Source organism: Pogoniulus pusillus, chromosome 9, assembly GCF_015220805.1.
Source record: "Pogoniulus pusillus isolate bPogPus1 chromosome 9, bPogPus1.pri, whole genome shotgun sequence".
NCBI lineage: Eukaryota > Metazoa > Chordata > Aves > Piciformes > Lybiidae > Pogoniulus > Pogoniulus pusillus.
In genome coordinates this window covers 13,784,566-13,800,666 of record NC_087272.1, presented here as the reverse complement: position 1 = coordinate 13,800,666, position 16,101 = coordinate 13,784,566, and positions in this window count along the sequence as shown.

Here is a 16,101-nt window from a genome sequence, read left to right as displayed (position 1 = left end):
ATACTGATCTTGGGAATAGGCTTGCCCATCATCTTTATGCTAAATCTAGAATACACATCAGGAAAGACACTTACCTTTAGTGCATCTCTTGAGCCTTCAGCTGCCAGCCAGCTGTCTGTGTCTGACAAAAGAGCTTCAACACCAAGACCACCATGCCTTTGTGTGAAACTTTTTAGAGTGGGGAGCTGGAGATAGTATTGGAGATTTGTTTTCTCCTCTTTCAAGCACTATTTCCTGTGGTTAGTGCACACACAGACTTAGAGTCAAAACACAAAAGTTCTGTGGCATGTCTTTTATGGCTAGGTTGTGCTTAACTGAGATGATGCAGCAGAGGAACAATACCATTTAGTTCTTCCTCTCTCTTCATACAAACTGTTTGCTGTCAAATTTCAGACTTTTGGTTCCCAGGCTCAACTTCTGTAAGCAACTGAAGAGTTAAAAAGAAAAATTACAATTCACAGTAATTTGAGGGTAGCAGCTTTTCTAAGTGTGGGGCTTGGAATGGTGTCTTCAAGGGTGTCCTCAAGGTCAGCAGGATTCAAATATTATCCCTTCTATGTTGGAGCCATACCAGCTACCAGCTGGGCACACATGCTGTCTGCACTGCTTGAGGGGATCCCACCCACCTGCACATTTAGTTTGGAAGGCTTTCAGCTCTTTAGGCCTGCAGAACTCTGCATGTTTGCCACCTGGAAAACACCACAGGACTAATGTTAGAACAAAACCTCTCTACTCCTCACCCAAGTGTGTGTCCCAGTGGTCAGTTCATGAGTGTGGGGGTCTCAGAGCCCAACAGTTCATTGCTTCCCGCTGAAGTAAGAATGAGGCCACTTCTCAGTTATGTCTAAGGCCAGGGAGGTCAGAAGGGAGAGACTGTGTTGTGTTGCCTGCCTGCAGATTGGTTAGCAGAAGGACGCTTTGTGAAGTGATTAGTGACAGGCCTGGGCTGTGGAGCTCGTGACCCTTGAGGGAAGTGTGGATGGATGTTGTGACAGCTCAGGACAGCCTGCTGTAGCCCAGCTGTGAGTTCTGGTTTGATGGGTTCTGGTAAGATCTGGTTTGTCTTGTTTAGGCACTGATGTGTGTTCCCCCACTTCAACTTAGCAGCAAGGTTTGGAGTGGATTTCTTTTGGTACATGAGTAAATGGGAAGAAAGGTGTCTTTCAGGATGCTTGCATAGGCAGAAGCAATGTGTGTGCGGACCTCTTCCTCACAGAAGCTGGAAAGGGGCAGATGTTCAAGTGCAGATGCGAGGGTCAGCATGCCATGAATGCCTCTGCTTGCTTTCCTGCTCTGCTGCTGGGAGGGCCACCAACAGGGTGGAGTTGGCAGAACCTGTAACTTAAGGCTGGATGGTTCCGTTGCTTCCTGGCTAGTCAGTTTCTTGGGACAAACATCCTATACAGTTTGCAGAGAACATTTTGTAGCTGGACTCCATCTCAGAGTGGTTTGGTTTGGGTTTTAGAAGTAGCAAAACCAGCTGTGTGAATACCCAGAATGTTGCTGCAGTTTTGCAACAGTTCCACCAACCCTCACTAGATGGGGCTTCAAGCACAGCTCTTAGTCATCGGTGGTGCCCATGTTCAGTAGGGCTTGGTTTTTGAGAGGAAGAGTATGTTATAGATGGAGGTAAATTCAGCTGCGCAGAGAGATGCAAATCAGCTTCCACTCGCAGGGAGGCTTTGCTGTGGCCCTTGCTAAGGCCATTTCCCTGCTACTACCTGCAGCCCTTTGCTCAGAGCTCTGTTCTAAATCACTAGTGCACACCAGGCGTTGAGCTGGGTTGTTCACCATTTGTGTCAGTTGCATTTTTTTTGTTCAGCTTGACAGTTGTAAAAAGCCTGTTTCTGTGTCCTTGGCCTGAATGTAGTGTGAGGAGGAGCAGGGAATGTTCTGAGTTCCAGGCCTCCTGTGGGTGTGAAGTTGTGCAGTGTGACAAGACTTGGTTGTTAGTCTGAAGCAGCCGCTGATGTTTCATCTCTTCCTTGTTCTTCTTTGGCTCCCACTTCCTCTAGTTCTGTGTCTAGCAGTCTAGTAGTAGCCAGGAGTAACCTTGGATGGTCTTACTGTTTTCCATTTACCAGATGGGATATTGGGGAGAAGCAAAAAAATTATCCTGTGAAAAGTGAGACTTAGTGTTCTTCTTCCTGCCTAGGGCTGATTCTTTTTAAGGTCATATTTGCTATGCAGCTGAGCAATCCAACTTCTATCCTCTGCTGCTACTGTTTTGCACGGGTCTGCGGCAATACCATTTGACGAAGAACTGAAGTAGGAGACTGCAGAGCATGTTGGGGTCCATAGCTTCAATATCTATTCTTAGGGTTGCTCTAACAGCTGTAGCTTTTAAACCCACATTTGGCTCTAATGTCTTCTAAATTCATCTCTGCAAATAGCAGAGATATTGGCTAGGTTTGTACTAAACTGAGTCAAAGAGTTACCTTCTGTAGAGTGAAGCTGGGATTGCTCTTCTGAAAGAGATGTGGCCTTTTTTGCTGGCTGTGTGATGCACATTCTGATCCTGGAGGCTACTAGTTCATTGTTTTATGTCAACAGCCACTGAGAGAGCTGGAAGCAAAAGCTAGGTCACACTTTGCTGCTTGTTAGTGGCTACATGTTTGTGTTCTCTGGTAGGTGTTGTGACAACTAGAGACTTATTTTAAGGAGCTTACCTGACAATGTCTTACTACAATAAAAAGTCAGATTTGTGAAGGTTTTTGCTCCCTTTGAAAACAATAAATAAAAAACAATGTTCCTCATTTAGCAGGATCTATTTAGAGTCTCTCTTTTTGTAGTTCCTATGGCTCAGGTCTGTGGTGAAACTAACATCTGGTCAGCAGTTAGAACAGCTGGCTGCAGCTTACTGAGGAGCAGGGCTGTGAGACGGAGTGCCCAGAGCTGCTCTCTGCCTTCTAAAGCTCACACAAACAGCAGGCACTAGCACTGTGAAATGCTTGGCTTAAGCAACCAGTGATGAGCATCTCCTGTGAAGAAAGCCTGAGGTGCCTGTGTGTATTGCCTTTTCCCTACAACACAGAAGTAAGGGGAAGTGATGAGCAAAATGTCCAGGTTGGGAGAAGAGTTTAATATAAAATAACACAGTGCACAGTTACCTCAACCTGTTTGCAGAAAGCAGCAGCCAGCAGACACCAGTGAGCTGAAAACCCAAGCCAGAAGCTTCTGCTGCCACACCAGAAGAGCCAAGCCCCAGCCCTGGCACCCCAAAGCAGCCACCGGCACAGGAAGCCTCTCTTGTTACAAAGCTGAGTTTCAAGCCCTGTGATGCTTTCATTGTGAAGCTGGCATGAGGCAGGGTGGGTTTGAGTAACAGCAGATTAAAACTCAACCTATGACGCTAGGGCTGTTTAATCTGAGAAGAGAAGGCTGAGAGGAGACCTTATCAATGTCTCCAAATGGGGGTGTCAAGATGAAGGTACCAGTCTCTTTTTGGTGGTGCTCTGTGGTAGGACAAGGAACAATGGGTACAAGCTGGAACACAGCAGATTACACCTCAACATGAGGGCAACTTCTTTTGTTGTGAGGATGCTGAAGCCCTGGAGCAGTCTGCCCGGAGAGGTAGTGGATCTCCTCTGGAGACTTTCAAGACCCATCTGGATGTGTTCTGTGTGACCTGCCCTGGGTGATCTTGTTTTGGCAGGATGATCTCTGGAAGTCCCTTCCAATGTCCAACATTCTGTGATTCAGTGATCTTCACTTTCAAGGTTCAAACTGCTTCTTCGGAAATTGATGTTGGTCATGCAGCTGCCATCCTCAACTGGAGAGATCTGGGACAGAGTGTGGAGCTGCTTGAGCACTGTCTGCTCTGGCTTTCCTTCCTGAGTTCCACAGTCATCTGTGCCCTGTGCACAGAAACTGTCTTCAGTTACTTCTCTTGAGCAAGACCTGGAAACCAGTGTTGGACAACTCCTGTGCTATCTTGTGGTACTTTTTAGACATCGCGGCACTGGGGGATATGGTCTAATGGCCACAGCTTGTTAGGTTGATGATTGGACTCAATGACCTTAGAGGCTTTTTCCAAGCAAAACAATTCTCTGATTCTGTAACAAGGTTGTAAGCCCACATTTATGTTGCACTTCTGCACTCTTAATTTGGAGCACAAAGAGCAGTGGGATCTGAAGGAGCTGGAAGAAGTCAAGTGTTTGCTTCCTCAGCCTGACTGTTCAGATAAGATGCAAAGTGTTCACAAGAGAGCACATTCATGCCCTGAGGAAGGCCTTTGACTGCTCTTTGCAGCTTGACAGGTAAGAACTTAAAAGTTGGAGCAGATGATCCTTGGTGCCCATTCCAGGCTGGTGTTCTGTGAACTTTGAAAACTGCAGAGGTGCAGAACTCCTGACAGCTCTTCAGGAGGATGACAGCATGGAACAACAGCTCCTAATGGATGCTGCTTTAGATGGCTTACTGCATTTTCTCGTCGTCATGCTGTTTGCCTTTCCCTGTGTTTTGAGTAGCAGCAGCTGAAGGGAAGAGGTAGCAGAGGCATGGAACCACTGTGAGTGTCTTCTGTAATCAATGTGCCTTAAAGAGGGAGAGGAAAGGAGTAATGTGAGAGGTGTAAACCTAGCAAAGAGCCGTGGCAGCCCAGAGGTGTTGCAGACTGCCTGTCTAGTTTGTACAAAGAGTTATCAACAAAAGCCAGGAGTACTTTGGAAGAGCAGAATGTGACCTTGTTGCTGTGGGAGGTCTTGCTGGTGTGAGCGACATGAGGCGCAGCTGTCTGTGCTGGAGACACCTGCACTCTTGGGTTGAGATGCTCCTAGTGCTATGATCACTTGTGTTGAAGACCATGAAGTCATCTCCAGTGGCAGGATTCAGCTAGTGAACATGGTGTGCAATCCTGAGGCCTCAACTCACTGTTTTCTTTATATTCCCACTTTTTGGGGGGTGTTGTAGTACAGAGGGGCAATCACAAGAAATGAAAGTTAATTGTGGAGTTTTGTTCAAACACAACCTGAACTTGAAATTTTATTGCTGACAAAGAGGGGGCTCCCCCAGGGTGCAGTAGCCTGTGTGCTGAAGAAACTAAGCTCTGCTCTTGTATTTCAGTTAGTGCCAAGTCAGCTCTCAGGCTAATTAATCAAAACAAATTTACAATTAAGCCCAGGAAGGAAGACTAATTAAGTAGCCAGTTAAGAAAAATTGCTGAAGGAGGGAGCAACCTTAAGGGGAAAGTATGAGACACCCAGTACTGGCCCATGAAGGACAATTAAGTGGTAATTGCAGAGGCCTTTTTGCACCCAGCAAATGCTTTCTGCCTTGTGTTGTGGCCAATTTCTTGATGGCAGTGGAAGGAGGCATTTACCTGCCTGGCAGCTGAGCCATGCTGTGCTGTGCCCTGCTTACAGCTAAAGCACAGAAGTGGCTTCAGGGATAGTTTTGAGCAGAGCTGCCAGGCCTGGACAGGTTTTGGACTGGTAGAGCCTCCCTGTATTTTAAAACAAAGTAGCTGTGCCTGCCTCTTCTCTTTGGGGCACAGCCAGTCTGCCTTGGCATCCTGTTTAACCTGCCAACCAGATGAGGTGGGATGAAGGATCAGAACTGAGAGCGAGCTCCTTCTGTTCAGGTGCTACCCCTGCTGAAGTTCACACAAAGCATTGCCCTGTGCTCGGCTGGCTTCTGCTGCTTACCTCCTGCACCATGCTGAGGGGCTGGTAGTGCCAGGACAAGGGGCAATAGCTTTGCGCTGGGAAAAGGGGAGATTTGGATTGAAGATGAGTAAAATTCTTGACATATTGCAGTGCTACTACTGTTTGTAGTGATCTGCCACTGGAGTAGGGGAATGCTCTGATGCTGCTGTGAGTACCCTTTGCAGTTGTTCTGCTTTACTGTCCTGCATTATGAAACAGGAGCCATTAGCATCCTGGCCTGGATCAACAATGATGTGGCTAGCAGGACCTGGGAAGAGATTGTCTCCTGTACTGGGCACTGGAGAGGCCTGGATTCAGTTTTGAGACTCTCACTCCAAGAAGGACATTGAGGGGCTGGAGCAGGTCCAGAGACAGGCAGCAAAGCTGGTGATGTAGGGTCTGGAGAACAGGTCTGGTGAGGAGCAGCTGAGGCAACTGGGGTTTAGGCTGGATAAGAGGATGCTGAGGGCAGACCTTGTTGCTCTCTGCACCTCCCTGAAAGGGGACTGGAGTGAGGTGGGGATTGGTCCTTTCCCCTTAGTATCAGGAGATAGAAGGAGAGGAAATGTCCTGAAATTGTGCCAGGGGAAGTTTAGGTTGGAGATGAGGAAATTGCTGCAAGAATGGTCAGGGTTTGGAACAGGCTACCCAGGGAGATGCTGTAGTCACCATCCCTGGAGGTGTTGAAGAAATGTGTGAACATGGCACTTTGGCACATGGTTTAATGACCATGGTGAAGTTGGGTTGATGGTTGGACTGGCTGATCTTAGAGTTCTTTTCCAGACCAAACAATTCTATGGTTCTGTGATTCTATTAATTAGACCTAATTTGTGTTCTTGTAATTCAGACCAAGAGCACATTATGACATGGCTCCTAAAAGCTCCTTCAGTGTCAGCTGTAAATACCTGCTTTGGGCCCATTTATTTCTTTTGTGTTAAATATTAAATGCAAATCAGTTCTGACTTCTTTGATTTCCCCCATCATTTAGGAAGTAATTTGCTAATTGTGTGGGTTTGAAAATGCAGGTAATTGCATGAGTTTGACTTGTAAATGTTTATAAACAACACAAGTCACTTGAGTGGCTTCAAGGATGTCACCAACAGGGAAATCTTTCAGCTGTTCCCTTGAAGTTGTTTGAAGCTCTTCAGGAGTTCAAGAGGAAAATATTTTTCATGGAATAGAATCAGAGAATCCTTTAGGTTGGAGAAAACCCCGAAGGTCACTGAGTCCAGCTGTAAACCTAGCCAAGTCCACCACTAAACCAAGGCCTGAAGTGCTGCCTTGGCATGCCTTAAATACCTCCAGGTATGGTGGCTGCACCACTGGGCAGCCTGATCCAGGGCCTCACAGCCACTTGGGTGGAGATTTTCTTAATAGTGAACCTAAACCTACTTTGTTGCAACTTGAGGCCATTTCCTCTCTTCCTATCACTTGTTCCTAGGGAGAAGAGACCAACCTCCTTCCATAGAGCTGGAGAAAGCCAGAATGTCTCCCCTCAGCCTCCTTTTCTCCAGACTATGCAACCCCAGGTCCCTCAGCTGCTCCTCACCAGACCTCTTCTCCATACCCTTCACCAGCTTTGCTGTCTACCTCTGGACCTGCTCCAGCCCCTCAATGTCCTTGGAGTGAGGGCCCAAAACTGAGTCCAGTACTCAAGATCTGGCCTCTCCAGTGCCCAGTATAGGGGCACAGTCCCTTTCCTGGTCCTTCTGGCCACACTATTGCTGATCCAGGCCAGGGTGCTGGTGGCCTTCTTGACCACCTGGGCACACACTGACTCATCTTCAGCTGCTGTCAACCAGCACCCCCAGGTCTTCTGGGCAGTTTTCAGCCCCTCTGCCCCATGCCTGGGGCATTCATATGGTGGTGTGTCCCAGCTGCAGGACCCAGCCCTTGGTCTGGTTCACCACCAAGTGCCAATGCAGTCTAGTCAAATCATCTTCCCAGTGGTGAGTGGCTGCTCTTCCAGTTCAAATCCTTGCTGCTCCTGACACCATTCTTTGGAAGCTCTGGGTTGGAATGTTGCAGAATTGTTTTGGTTTCTGGACACCCACAGAAGGAGTTCCATTGCACTACGTTGTCACCTTTCAAGGCTCTTCAGGGATGTGGTGAATTGGTGTGTGATGACTTTGACTCCTCCACCTCCTCTCTGAGATTTTCCAGGTGTTTCCACTTAGCTGGTGATGCTGCTCCCTGAGAGCTCCCTAGTGTGGCATGTCTCCTGTAGTCATCAGGGTGAAATCTGCTGAGAGAGCCTTCCATCCCCTGGGGAAAACATGGCCCATTAGTTTTTCATTTGCCAGAAGCATCAGGTTTTAATATTTTTCCCTTTCCTTTTCTCTCCTGGGAATAGCAATCTGCATAGATCTGTTAATTCCTCAGCAGTCAGCTCATCTTCACAGAGCTTTTCACTGAGCATTGCCTCACCAGCAATTATTCAACCTCCAAACTGGACTCCAGTGTCTAGTGCTGGATGTGTGTTGTTGGTTTTCTTTCTGGTGGTGTCTGGGAGGAGTTTTTAGAATATCTCATCTGATCTCCCTGTTTTTGTGAGCTCAGTGTTGCAGAGCTGTCCAGCATTTAAAGCTTGGGAGCCTGGATCAATAGGAAAATAATTCAGGAAGCAAAACAATTCCGTGATACACAGCAAACCAGTGCCAAGTGGCTGGCAGCCTGAGGAATTCACACTGCAAAGTGCAGCTCATTACATTATGCAAAGAAAGCTGAAGGCTGAGCTGTGGCTTTCTCTCTTGACAGTGGGGAGGGCTTTCCTGTGCCACCATAACATCACTTTGCTTCTGGTGCTGCTCCAGCCTGGTTAAAAGCTGCCACACACCAGTCCTGTGACATCCTTTCTGCTCTGCACTGCTCTTGCTGGGCACATGGTGCAGAGGAGCCTCAGGAGTGGCTATGTTGAATTGTTCTTAGATTTCCTCATGTGAAACAAACAACTCCTCTGTAAACAGCAGGAGGGAATTCTGCCCCTCTTGAAGCACTGCCTCCAGTTCTGGTGTCCTCAGCATGAAAGAGACATGGATGTGATGGAGGGGGTCCAGGAGGAGATCGCAAAGATGTTCAGAGGGCTGGAGAACCTCCCCTATGTGGACAGGCTGAGAAAGTTGGGGCTGTTCTGCCTGGAGAATAGAAGGCTCTAGGAAGACCATAGAGCAGCTTTCCAGTACCTGAAGGTGCTGCAGGAGAGCCGGGAAAGAACGTGACAAAGGCTTGTAGTGACAGGACAAGGGTCAATGGCTTTGAGCTGGAAGAGGGGAGTCTGTGACTGGAGATTAGGAGGAAGTTCTTTAAAAGGATGGTGAGACACTGGAACAGGTTATCTAGAGAAGCTGTGGATGCCTCATCCTTGGAAGAACTTTTGACCGGGCTGGTTGAGGCTTTGAGCAACCTGGTCTAGTGTAAAGTGTCCTGGTCCATACAGCAGGGCTGGACCTGGGTGATCCCTTCCAGCCCAAACCATTCTGTGAGTCTGTGAATGCATGGGACTGAATGAATTCCCATCTGTAAATCCTATGTAGAATCATTTGGTTTGGAAAGGATCACCTCCAGGGATGAGGCACCCACAGCTTCTCTGGGTAGCCTGTTCCAGTATCTTACTGTCCTTAAAGAACTTCTTTCTAATGCCCAATCATGAGCTCCGAGTTTTCATTTCAAGGTCCTGTCTTGAGAGCAGATCCAACAGAAGTCCTTATTTTGGAGTCTGCTTTCTAGCCAAACTGCTGCCATCAGAGTGCTGCAAGGGTTAACATCCAGTGGAGCACATCCAGTGCCTACTGCTTGCAGCCCAAACGGGTCAAACTCAGTGCCTGTGCAGGTGGGACTGTGTTGCTTTTATGGCAGAGTCAAGTGGGAACCTCTGTCCCAGCTGGATGGGAACACAGGTAGAGAAGAGCTAATGTTCATCTTACTGTCCTCCCTGGGTCACAGCAGCACCACAGTGGTCTCTGTAGGCGGGGCAGAAGCGTTGCCCCGTTTGAGGGCATGCCCTGTGTTGTTTTATGCGGCTGTGTGGGCAGTGGGCTGGCTTCCCCCATGCCCTGCAGATGTGACTGCGAGCCACTGCTCCTTTTGCCCACTAGAGGCCCATCAAGCGCAGGCCAAGCCTGCTGCAGCGCTCGCCTGCTTTTCCCTTCCAGACTCCTTGCTCAGCTCTTGTGCTTCCAGCTTGATCATTCTTTTTAGAAACTATTCTCTCTCTAATGAAGTGGAATTCTGATTCCAGTGTTTGGTTTCCAGTACCTCCAAGAAGGGGAAGAACTGTCCTCTTGAATTCCATATCCCTATTCCTTCCATGGATTCAGCTGCCAGCTGTGAACTCCTGAGCTGCCTGCTTAGAATTAAGGGGACATCAAAAAGGCAAATAAGACAGAGTAGGTGACAGCAGTGCTTGGGTCTTTTAAGTGTTGCAGGACATGGTGTGCCTTTAGCTGCTGCATTTTACTGGAGATCTTCCTGCTTACCAGTGACAGAGCTAATGCCCTTTCTTTCCAGCTGAGGGGCAGGCTCCTGGCTCCACTCTGCCATCAGTCTGCCCCAGTGCCTTTGCCTGCTCACTGCTCAGCCACTTCCTAGTCCTGGCTACCAGCACTGCTCTGCTGCTCAGTTATTATGGAGTTCTGGGCAGCAAAAGCCCTCAGAGACGAATGTGGTGGTGTCAGCTCTGTGCCACAGACAAGAGAAGCTGTCTGGTATGCTGCTTGTTGGTCTGGGAGCTACCCTAAGTGTCCTGGCTCAAATCAGGAAGGAGTGACTGCCTCAAATGCTGGCTACACCCAGAAATGTTCACAGCAGGACAAGGGCAGGCTTCTTGTGTTGGCTTCAGGGGCTCTTGTGGTTTGGTGGGCAACAAAGCTGGTGGAGGGTCTGGAGAACAGGTCTGGTGAGAAGCAGCCAAGGGAACCAGGCCTTTCACTCTGTGCCCCCACACAGCACACCAGCTGTAGCAGTGCCCCTGGTCTACACTCCAAGCCTTGGTGCTGACTCTGCCCATCACGCTCTCGCTGCTGGCAGCAGCCACAGTGAACATGGTCTGAGCTGCAGAAAAAGTACAGAGATTGAGCAGAACCTGAGCTGGGAAGGAACTGCACTGACCAGAATCCTAACCCAAACCAGGACTGCTCGGCTTGCTGGCAGTCCCAGCTCTTTCACATTGGAGACTCACACTTCAGCAGCAGCAGTGGAGGTGGCCGGGGTGTGGTCAGGGACCACAAGCCCGAGGATGCTGAGCAAAGGCAGTGGCTCACCTGTTAGTTGTGCGGGCATGAAGAGGGAATGGAGGCTGATTCTGTCCAAGGAATGGCTTTCTGTTCCTTGTGGCATGGACTGGTTTCAGGTGGAGCTGCAGCCCTGTGGCCACACTCAGGCTATGGCACATGGAGGTGGCAGCTCAGTACTGGGCAAAGGCAGAGACTTGGGCTGGCACTGGACCTCAGCTGTTATTCACCTAGTGTCAGAAACTGCATGAGGGCTGATTTTAGTCTGTTCTGGTGGGGGAGGCACTGTGAGATGGACAGGACACGTGGAGAAGGCATCATTAGATCAGGACATTTGGAGAAGGCACCACAAGATCAGCACGTGGCATTGACACAGCTCTTTATACCATCCCCAATGCCACAAGCCAGTGGGATGCCTGCAGCCAAGCAGGGATGTTTGATCTGGTCCCTGTAATGCTGTTAACTGTTCCTCCTTATATTAATTTACACTTGGGTGAAACTGTGAGAAACTATAGCAGGATTTAATAACACTAATATCAAAACCCCAATATAAGTCTGAATATTTCCATCTGATTAGTAGTTTTCCTCTTGATTAAATTATGCATTTTTAATAGGAGCCTTCCATTTGTCTGCTGGCACGTGGCACTGTAGCCCTCTGTGTAAAACGAGCACGTTTCAGTGCCCCCTGCACTGCTGCTGGGGCTGGATGCAAATTTCCTTGGTTTCTTTTTTGGTATATACCCATCATGCCAGCTGCTTTGGCTTACCTGGAATCGAAGGTCATTCTGACTCCTGATTGTTTCTGGAAGGTGCTCACATGCTTATTTCCTACACTTGATATGTTTCATCCTTGAGCACCTCAGGTTTAATCAAAAATTAATATTTGTCTGGGAGAGCCTGCTGAAGATTTTTTTTCTGTGTTTCCCCCCTCCCTGCTATACACAGAGGGTTTGACATCTGCACAAACCTCTCTGAGTTAGAGCTGTTCTTCATTTTGGTTTGGAGAGGTGAAGTGGAATAATGTTGTTATTCTTCTGAGACTTTCCATGTATACATCTTTATTTCCCATCTTTATTTTCCTTACAGAGGACACAGATGAGAATTCACTCCTCACCTAAGTGAAGTTTTCAAGGCATTTTCCAAATCCAGTCCCAGCAAAGTGTGATTTAAAGGACACCAAGAAGTCTCAGGATCTTATTGAAGCCAACAGCAGGTGTGTTGAGTTCTGCTAAGCTAGGCCACCATGCACTCTCTTGCTGGCATTGCTGAGCAAGTGCACCTCACTCCTGGTGCCACCAAGATTTGTTTGCTGTGAGGTTCATTACAAGTTCTGTCTTGTAAAGAGCCAAGCTGAGCACATTCATCCTCTTAGCACTCTGATCAAAGCATTATGTTGGGCCAGAGAGCAGTGACCTCATCAATGTTTACAAATATATAAAGGCTGAGTGCCAGGAGGCTGGAGCCAGGCTCTGCTCGGTGATGCCCAATGACAGGACAAGGGCCCATGGGTGGAAGCTGAGGCACAGGAAGTTCCATGTAAACATGAGGAGGAATTTTTTCACTGTGAGGATGACAGAACACTGGAACAGGCTGCACAAGGTGGGTTGTGGAGTCTCCCTCTCTGGAGATATTCAAAACATTCAAAACCCACCTGGACATATTCCTGTGTGATCTGGTCGAGGTGATCCTGCTCTGGCAGGGGAGCTGGACTGGATGAGCTCTCAAGGTCCCTTCCAGCCCCTGACATTCTGTGATTCTGTGAAAATGGTGAGATCTCAGGAAAGATCCAGCCTCTCCTCTTCCACTTGGCTTATGCTGGTTTGGAGGCAGCCCTGGCTCTGTTTGCTACAGGAGGATCAAGTGGAGGTGCCGGCATGGACCCACAACTGTGCTTTATGGTCTGAGGTGTGGTTGGATCCCGTTCAATGGGGCCTGTCAGTGTTTCAGGGTAGATGGGTGGTGAGGGAGGCTCTGTGAAAGCCAACTCATCCCCCCCATCTATTGCTCTCACCCTGTTGTACAAACTGCTACTCAAATTGCTCCTGTCTACTCTGTGAGAAGAGAATGAAAGCAGGTGGATTTGCTACACTCCAGATTGGGTGTGTAGAGTCTTAAGAGATCCAGGAGTAGAGGAAAACAAGAAAAGGGTCAAAATGTGTTGAAGGAAAAGCTGGCAGACCCCAAATTTGAAAGCCCTGAGTCCTCCACAGGATGATCCTGTACTTGTGTGATTTCAAGAGGAAAAGATGATGTACAAAAGTTTCTTCTCTTCATCAGAGAGTAACTGGAAAATGCAGGGAAAAAAATTTCGGGCCTTGTTTTTGAGCACATGCAAATATTTCTGCTGCTTTTTCTTTAAGCAAGGCTGATGTTTCCTGTTATAGGTCAGGTAGCACACCTCAGGAAGTCGTTGACAGCACCGACACTACCCTGAGGCAAAGACTTTGGTGATCAGTGCCTCTCCTCTTTTGGGGAGCAGTTGTGTATCCTTGTCTTTGCTTTCCCATGGGTGTTTTTGGAAATCCACAACTTGTCGGATTAGTTAGGCAATATTAATTACTTTTTGGTCAGAGCTGTGTTTCATCTCCAGCTAAGAGCACTCTCTGCTCTTTGACTGCAATGGAACAGCTAGTGGAGGTTGCAGTTTGGTATTAAGCCAGGAAACGGCAGCAGTTGACTTTTGGAAGATGACTCTTATTGGGTGCTGCACAAATCTGCCTCTTGGGTATTGCCATATATCCAGCATGTGCTTTGTGTGTCCCCTTCAGAACTGTGCCCACTGGGAAAGGATAAAGGAAAAAAACAATTTCCAGATTTAGCTTTGGTTCAGGATATTTGGCCCCAAAAAAGGCACACTGGCTCTGCACTGAGGCTTCTCCGTGATCGGAGCCGAGGCTGTGACAACAGATAAAAGTGGACATAGGCGGTGTGCTCTCAGTGTGAATTCAGGGTCTTAAAAGATGGACACAGCTCCAAAGTGCTGCTGAAAACAGGAATTAACTTCTTGCTGCATCCACCTCCATCCTCAAGCAGAGCTCAGAGTTTTTCTCCAAAGAGTCAGCCCTTTGGAGGTCCCTTCCAACCCAAATCATTCTGTGAGTCTGTGAGTTTTCATCTCACAGCCTTGTAGCTCACAGGCATGGCACTTGGTATGTTTCTTTGGTTGTTAAATCTGGCAAAATTCATCACCATCTGCAAGAGCTGGAGAGAAAAGGTAGGAGAGCACTTTGTCCTGAAGAGTCTAGTTAGGATAGCTGGGCTCAAATTAACCTGTTGCTCCTCTCAGCACATGCTGTGTGTGGGTAGGAAAAGCTTACAGAAAGAAAGAATTAAACCATGTCTGAAATATGGAACACAAACAAACAAGAACCTCTTACATGTTAAGACTAAAAAGCAGGTAAGAAAGCAGTGCACTGGGGTGGAAAAAAATGTGACTGTGACCTTAAGTACTTGAGAAAGAAGATGTGCTCTTAAGTGGTATACATGGTCCTGCCTGAAGAGCTGTTGCCGAAGGACTTCTGTGGTGCTGGTGCAAACACCTCCAGCCATCGGTAGCCTCAGTGCCAGCAATCGTGGGCTGGAGCCATGCTGTAATTGAGAGCTCAGCTAAAGAGCCTGGCTGTCCCCTGGGAGCTGGGCAGGTATAAATCTGTGCTCTTACCAGGCTGCAGTCTCAGGGGCAGGCAGGCTCCCGTGGCAAGCACTTTTCCTGCAGGTAGCTAAAAGCCTCCCATAAATACAGCTCTGAAAGCTTCCAGGAGTGGTTAGCAGTACATCTACAGGCACGTGCAGCCCCGTGTAAGCAGCGACTCCGCTGATGTTTTATTAGAAAGGAGATCTATGGGAGCAGCACCGTGCCATAAATCAGCCTATCTGCCTCCTTCCTGGCCTTTATGGCAGGCAGGAGCAGTGAGGACTGTCACGGGGAGCACAGCTGCTTTAACTCAGCTTGTTCTGCCAGGAGGACTCAAATATCAGCAGGTTGGGCTGGTAACTGTAAGCTCTTCCTGCATTGAAGTGACAAAAGTGACAGCAGATCTGAGGGAGAGAAGGGAAGGAATTGAGGAAGGAAAGAAAGAAGAAGGGAGAGGAGGAATGAATTCAGGAAAGAAGGAATTCAGGAAGGAGGGAGGCAGGGATGGAAGGAATTCAAGGAGGGAGAGAAAGGAAGGAAGGAATGAATCCAAGAAGGAATGAGTTTAGGAAGGAAGGAAATGGTGCTCTCATTTGCTTTGGTAGAGTTTTCATGGAGCCTTGGAAGCAGCTGCTGCACAATTGCCTGGCATGCCAGGGCAGGGCTAACACTGTCTGCATGCCCATGGGCCAGTTTGGGGCTGCTGATGGGAGCATGAGGAGTCGCTGACCTTTCCTTCAGGCTTCTGGATTGAGTTTTGCTGTTTCAGTGCTGATGCCACCAGGGAAAACACAGTGTTTAGTCTTTCTCAGATGTAAATCAGTTTACATGTAATCTGATTATCTGTATAATATAGATGAAGAAATTAAGTAGATAATTGGTAAATAATAGCACTGCCAACAAAATTCTTTTAGTACAGGGTTAGAGAAGCTGTTCTGCCTTCAGAAGTATTTCCCTTCTCCTAGTGCAGGCATTCAGAGACAATTAAAGGAGTTTTACACCTAAACCTGCACCTGCAAAAGTTCAGAACTGCTACAGATTTAAATACCAGTACTTGTGAGGAACCAGGTACTTGACTCTGATTGGGAGCTCCTGGGAGCCCTTTCTAGCTTTGGGAAGAGTAGACTGTTACGTTGGTATCAAAGTAACCTGTCCTTGTGCTCCTCTTAGCTGCTTACTCAACACCTCCCATGCAGTGGGAGGCTTGGTGAGATGAATGCCAGGTAGATGTTTTATTTCAGAGCTGCCTTTCTTGGTTTCACATTGTAGGCAAGACTTGAAGCAGTGCTAAACCATAGCCTTCAGCACCACATCTCTGCCTCTTTGAAGCACCCTTAGGAATGGATGTTCTTAGAGAACATTTTCAGTCAAGAAAGGTTTCTAGGATGCAGCCTAAATCTGACTTCCTGCAACTCGAGGTTGTTTCCTTTCCTCCTATCACTTGACACCTGGGAGAAGAGACCAACCCCCACCTCACTGCTACATCCTTTCAGGGAGTTGTAGAGAACAACGAGGTCTTCCCTCAGCCTCATCTTCTGCAGACTAAACACCCCCAGTTCACTCAGCTGCCTCTCACCAGACCTGTTCTCCAGAC